The sequence below is a fragment of the Gossypium arboreum genome, chromosome 5 (genome assembly GCF_025698485.1).
Source record: "Gossypium arboreum isolate Shixiya-1 chromosome 5, ASM2569848v2, whole genome shotgun sequence".
Taxonomy (NCBI): Eukaryota; Viridiplantae; Streptophyta; class Magnoliopsida; order Malvales; family Malvaceae; genus Gossypium; species Gossypium arboreum.
The window spans coordinates 63,030,843-63,038,183 of NC_069074.1; the positions used below are offsets into that span (position 1 = coordinate 63,030,843).

Sequence of the window (7,341 nt, forward strand, 5' to 3'; positions counted from 1 at the left end):
TTAGGAAGTGTTAAAGTATTCGAACAAGAGGTGAGATTGAAAATGAATGAATACGAAAATGATCAGGTAAGTATAATACCTATGTCGTAGATGATATCATGTTTAAAAAGCTCATTGAATTGGTAAAGATTTATGGATTGTGTTGGTATAGATTTGATAGATGAATTAAGAAATTGTAATACTTAAGTGTTGATGATTTATGTCTTATATATTGTTGATGATTTTAGTACGAGTTTACTAAGCTTTTTAAAACTTACTTTGTGTGCTTGTATTGTTTTATAGATATCGAAGCTACTACAAGCTCGGGGATCGTCAAGGATTGTCACCACATTATCGAATCTCATTTTGGTACTTTTAAATATGCATATCTTTTTGAAGTATGGCATGTATAGGCTAGTAGTTGGATAAGTATGTTTTGTGTTAGATATGCTTAGCCATGTGATTTGGCTAATTTGTGCTTGAACTCATAGTTGTAAATGACTTATAGCATGTGATGATAAGTTACAAATATGGTATGTTTTAGTTGGTAAGTCTTGGTAAGTTTAACTTGAGATTGAATGAGGAATGGAAGGAAATGTTTTGGTATGAACTTACCTTATGTTTAGCATGAATTGGTAAGGTTTATAAGTAGGAAAATGGTTGATATTATTAAGGATGGAATGATGTGTATTTTGGCATAAAAATTGGTTGAATTGATTAAGCATATATGCTTGTTTCTTTGCTTGTAAGTTAACCCAAATTGGGGTGGCAAATTGGCTATTCAAATGGCCTATTTTTGTTCACACGGGTAGAGACACGGGTGTGTGTCTCAGTCGTGTGCGACGCACGGTCACGTTACACGGCCGTGTGTCCCCTAAGGTACCCTTCAATTGTAAGTCAGACTCGAACACGGTCAAGACACACGTGCGTGTGGTCTAGCCGTGTGACCCTAATTGGTATTCTGATGTCACAAATAGAATACCTCATATTTTTGGCACGGCCTAGCACACGACCTGGACACGGGTGTGTGCATAGCACACGGGCTGGACACACGAGTGTGTGGTATGACCGTGTGGGCAAGTCAGTAGATATGCCCTGTTTTGCCACGACTTTGACACATGGGCGTGTCTAGACCATGTGAGGCACACGGCCTGCTCACACGGGCGTGTGACTTTTTAAAAGTTGAAAATTTTTATAAGTTCTGAAACTTTTATATGTTATCAATTTGTCCCGAATGCATGTTTAAGCATTGTATACTAAATTTTATGTGATTATTGAATGTGAATCAATGACTTACATTATTAATGAGATGATAATTGTTGTATGGTGGTTCTGATTTGAGTTATAAGTCTGGTAATGCCTCTTAACTTATTTCGGCGATGGTTACGGGTTAGGGGTGTTACATTTTATTGGTATCAGAGCTATAGTTTAGTCGGTTCTAGGACTACCATAGTGTACGAGAGTCTAGCTATACATGTCATATTTATGAATTGAGATAGTGTGATGAATCCTGATGTTGAAATGTGTTTTTATATAGTAATGGATCCCGATAGAGGTGTAGCAGATGATGTTGAAAGTAATGCGCCTGCTCCCGCACAAGGGACAGTGCAAACTGATTCTCAATCAGCTACGAGTAGCCGTGATGGTGAGGCTAAACAATCCTTTTATCAGATGATGAATATTGGTTCACCCAATACATTAGAACCAATCTGGTTATAAAACAACCTCCACCCCCGGTTAATTCTCGTCAAACTCTTGTTATGCCACCAGTGAATCCGGTACAGTTGAGTAGACCACCAGTTCTTAAGATTAGAAAATATAGGGCTGAAGAGTTTCGAGTTACAACAGTTGATGATGCTGAAAAAGCTGAGTTCTGGTTAGAGCACACAATAAGAGTGTTTGATGAGTTGTCTTTAAGTCCAGAAGAATGTATAAAATGTGTCGTTTCACTTCTGAGAGCCACAGCATATCATTGGTGGAAAACTTTGACATCTGTGGTTCCGAGTGAACGAGTTACGTGGGATTTCTTTCAAGCTAAATTCTGAAAGAAATATATCAGTCAGAGATTTTTTGATCAAAAACACAAAGAGTTTCTCGAGCTTAAATAAATTCATATTTTGTCACACAGTACGAGCTGGAATTTGTAAGGCTGAGTCAATATGCTCGTGAATGTGTATCTACGGAAGCGATAATGTGCTAGATATTTGAAGACGGTTTGAACAAAGATATTCTTTTGCTAGTTGGAATCCTAAAAATCAAAGAATTTGTGGTACTTATTGAACGAGCATGTAAAGCTGAAGATCTTGGGAAAGAGAAAAGAAAGGCTGAGTTTGAAGCTAGAGAGGTATGAAAGAGATCATCGGGCAAATCATTTCAATCTGGATCTAAGAAGTTTAGATATGATAGAAGTCGTTCAAAGATTAGTATGGGACATTCGAACAAAGATCGTGCTAGATCGCAATCGAATTTCAAATCTTCAACTACATCTGTTGCCAATGTTGATAATGGAAAGAATGAAAAGCCTGTGTGTGGTCCGTGTGGAAGACGACACTTCGGTGAATGCTGAGGAAAAAGTAATAATCAAGCTTGTTATAGTCATGGTTCAAGAAATCATTTTATAAAAGATTTTCCTGATTTAGTTGAAAAAGATAATGTTCAGAATCCGGGGCAGAGTGGTAATGTTTCTCGTGGTAGACCTCCTAGAAATTTAAGAAATGTAAGCGGTAGTCAAAGAGGAACGAAATACACAACCATTAGATCTGAAGCTCGTGCACCTACTAGAGCTTATGCTATCCTAGCTCGCAAGGAAGCTTCATCACCAGATGTGATTACGGATACATTTACTCTTTATGATACTTCTATGATTGCTTTGATAGATCCTGGATCGACACATTCGTATATATGCATGAACTTAGTGAACAGTAAGACTTTGCCTGTAGAGTCTACTGAATTTTTAATTAAAGTTTTGAACCCCCTAGGCAGATGTGTTATGGTTGATAAAGTATGCAAGAATTATCCGTTAATGTTTCAAGACACTTGTTTTTCAGCTAATCTGATGCTATTACCTTTTGATGAATTTGATATAATTCTGGGTATGGATTGGTTAACTTTGCATGATGCTGTGGTGAATTACAAACGGAAAACTATTGATTTGAGATGCAAGAATGATGAAATAGTCAGAATTGAATCTAGTGATTTGAATGGATTGTCGGCTGTAATATCTTTAATGAAAGCTTTGAGTATTGTGAGAAAGGGTTGTGAAGCATATTTTGCATATGTGATTGATTCGAGGGTGTCAGAAAAGAAAGTTGAATCTGTGCCTGTTGTCTGTGAGTTCCCTGATGTGTTTCCTAAAGAACTTTCGAGATTACCTCCAGTTAGAGAGGTAGAGTTTGGCAATGAATTGGTACCTGGTACTACTCCAATTTTGATAGCTCTGTATAGAATGGCTCCGACCAAGTTAAAAGAATTAAAATCTCAGTTGCAAGAGTTGACCAATCGAGGGTTTACTAGACCAAGTTTCTCAACTTGGGGTGCTCCGGTTCTATTTGTGAAAAAAAAAGACAGTACGATGAGAATGTGTATAGATTATCGTCAGTTGAACAAAGTGACTATCAAGAATAAGTATCCTCTGCCCAAAATTGATGATTTGTTTGATCAGTTGAGAGGAGCTGCTGTGTTTTCAAAAATAGATTTAAGATCAGGCTATTATCAGTTGCGAGTTAAAGACTTAGATATTCCGAAGACTGCTTTCAGAACAAGGTACGACCACTATGAATTCTTAGTTATGCCTTTCGGATTGACTAACGCACCTGCTATCTTTATGGATTTGATGAATAGAATTTTCAGACCATATTTAGATCAATTTGTTGTAGTATTCATTGATGACATATTGATTTATTCATGTGATGAATCCAAACATGCTAAGCATTTGAGAATAGTGCTACAGACTCTGCGAGACAAATAGTTGTATGCAAAGTTCAGTAAATGTGAATTCTGGTTGCAAGAAGTTGGTTTTTTGGGTCATATTGTATCAGCCTCTGGAATTCAAGTTGATTCGAGTAAAATTTCAGCTATTTTGTATTGGAAACCTTCGAGGAATGTTTCTGAAGTCCGTAGTTTTCTGGAACTGGCTTGTTATTATAGAAGATTTGTGAAAGGTTTTTCGATGATTGCTACTCCATTGACAAAACTGTTATAGAAAGATGTGAAGTTTGAATGGCCTAAAGAATGTCAGAACAGCTTTAATCAGTTGAAAGCTTTGTTGACTAAAGCTCCAGTATTGGTACAACCTGAATCGGGTAACGAATTCGTAATTTATAGTGATGCTTCATTGATTGGTCTAGGATGTGTTCTAATGTAAGATGGAAAAGTTATTGCTTATGCTTCGAGACAGTTGAAGCCGGACGAAAAGAATTATCCAACGCATGATCTTGAGTTAGCTGCGATTGTGTTTGCTCTAAAGATTTGGTGCCATTACTTGTTCGGTGAGAAGTGTCACGTATACTCTGATCGTAAGAGTTTGAAGTATTTGATGACTCAAAAAGTCCTAAATCTGCGTCAGAGAATATGGTTAGAATTGTTAAAAGATTATGAACTTGTAATTGACTATCACTTGGGAAAAGCAAATGTTGTTGCAGATGCTTTGAGTCGAAAATCATTGTTTGATTTGTGTGTGATGAATGCTCATTTGGTTCTATCAGATGATGGTTCAGTTTTAGCTAAATTAAAAGCAAGACCTTTGTTCTTACAGCAGATTATCGAAGCTCAGAAGATTGATAATGAGATTCTAGCTAAACGAGCTAAGTGTGATGTAGAGACTGATTCAGAACTCAAGATTGATAATGATGATTGTTTAAGGTTTCGAGATCGAATTGGTGTTCCAAGAAATCAAGAATTAATTCAAATGATTCTGAGTGAAGCCCACAGTAGTCTGTTATCTGTGCATCCAGGTAGTACAAAAATGTATAATGATTTGAAACAACATTATTGGTGGCCCGGAATGAAAAGAGTGATAAACCGTAAATTATACATATTTTTACCCCAAGTTTAATGCATTTTATGGATGATTCCTCATTAGAATTGGTGAATTCGATGCTCCTAAAGCTTTAATTTCATGTTTTATACTTAGGAGAGCGAAAGGAACGAGAAACAGGCCAAAAACAGAGAAAATGGGCCAAAGTACAAACTCAACACGGCCTGGACTTCCTCACACGAGTAGCCCACACGGTCGTGTCAATTTGGCAGGCTCGAAAACGGCCTGAAGTAATCAAACACGGGCGTGTCCCTGTCAAGCCCAAGTTGAGTCCAATTCGAAAAAAGCTAATTTTAAGGGTCTCTAAGAATTCCAAAGCCTATAAATACACCCTAGAGGAGAAAGAAAAAGGAGACGGAGAAGAGGAGGTAAGGAATTACTCCTAGGAAGTCGATTGATCCATCTCATAAGTCAGATTCATTATCAAGACTGAAAATCTCTCCTCAATTTCCCTTCAGGAATTTTGGGTTTTCTTTATGATTTGTATTCTTTACTCTTCTGAGATGTTTTCTTATTTAGTTATGAACTAAAACCCCTAAATACCTAAGGATACTGATTCAAGACAAGCTCTTATTCAAAGGAGGAATAGACCCTGTCTAAGAGTACATTTGTCATAATTAAGCGGAGTTGATTGCACGCCTAGAAATAGGGTAACAAGATTTTGCCGGATTAGGGTGAAACCTAATAAGGGGATCCATAGATCGAGTTAGTGCAACCCTAGAGTGTTAATTAGAGAAAAGTCTCGGTTAGTCAATGTAGGGATTAGACGTTATTAGTCTTGAATAGGGATAATAACATAACTTAGGGATCTCTACGGAACAATTTGAATGAATAAATCGTTCGATTCGGAGCCAGAATAACAAGTAAAGTCTAGGTGGATTTTTCCTTAGGTATTGTCTTAAGTCAATCGATTTCCCCCAAAAAAATTCCCCAATTCTTTTCTCTGTGCATTCTTAGTTTAGATAATTATTAATTAAAACAAAACCTCTTTATTCTTAGGCTAGATAATAAAAAGACAGTCATTACTAGTACTTTTAGTTCCTTTAGGTTCGACAATCCGGTCTTGCTAAAACTATACCACTGTTTATAAATATTTAAAACCTATCATGAAACCTCGCGATCAAGTTTTTGGCGCCATTACCGGGGAACTAAGATATTAGGAACGCTCAATTTTTATTACTTTAGTCATAAATTTTTCTTGCAATTTAATTTTATTATTATTTATTAACCCACTTTTTCTTTCTCTTGGTAATTTTTTATAGTTTATGACTAGAAGAAACCCGTCGGGACCATTACTTTTTGACGAAGAAATCGATCGCACAGTTCGTAGAAACCAAAGAGAAATAAGGCGAAGCTTAAAATACACGGAAAACGAGCAAGAAGACGATACTCAACCCCCAACCGAAGAGATGGCTGAAACCAAAGCAATCAGCTACCTCCTGCAATTGTGGCTAATCAAAATCCTGCTCCACGTACTATGTATCACTATGCTAAACCTTCTTTACCAGGAACGGAGTCAAGTATAGTTAGACCTGCTATTGCTGCAAATAATTTCAAACTGAAACCTAACACAATTCAGATGACACAACTGTTTGTTCAGTTTGATGGTTTACAGGATGAGGATCCCAACACTAACTTGGCGAATTTTCTGGAATTTTACGACACTTTCGAAATTAATGGCGTTTCTGATGATGCCATTCGCCTTCGGTTATTCCCTTTTTCACTGAGAAAAAAGCTAAACAGTGGTTGAACTCGTTTCCACGAGGGTCTATCACTACTTGGGAACAAATGACCGAAAATTTTTTACTAAAATATTTTCCGCCGGCTAAAACGGCTAAGTTACATAATGATATCTCTTCATTTGTGCAGATGGACTTAGAAACAATTTATGATGCATGGGAGAGATACAAGGATCTATTGCAAAGGTGCCCTCACCATGGGTTACCTCTATGGCTGCAAGTTCAAACGTTCTACAATGGTGTGAATCTCTCGACAAGATAGATGATTGATGCAGCTGCTGAAGGAACCATCAACAACAAAACACCTGAAGAGGCTTATGAATTCATTGAAGAAATGTCACTGAATAACTATCAGTGGCAAGTCATGAGGACGAAGCCAACAAAAATAGCAGGAGTTTATAACGTCGACTCAGTTACAATGCTGTCAAATCAGGTAAAACTTCTCAATAAAAAGATTGATGGTTTACTTAGTTCTATGTAGGTACATCCAGTAATGAGGTGTAACTCAAGTGGAGGAGGTGTGCATACAGAATATCAATCCTTCAATCCTACAACCGAAGAGGAACAAGTCTACTATATGGGTAACAA

The 7,341-nt window shown here is 37.1% G+C and overlaps 1 non-coding gene across 1 annotated transcript; it reads right to left on the reverse strand.

Annotated features, from left to right (window-relative positions):
* Positions 1–6,851: 6,851 nt before the first annotated feature.
* On the reverse strand, positions 6,852–6,957 carry LOC128293425 (small nucleolar RNA R71). Its single transcript, XR_008283607.1, has one exon. It is a non-coding gene; the product is annotated as a small nucleolar RNA R71 (small nucleolar RNA).
* Positions 6,958–7,341: the final 384 nt, after the last annotated feature.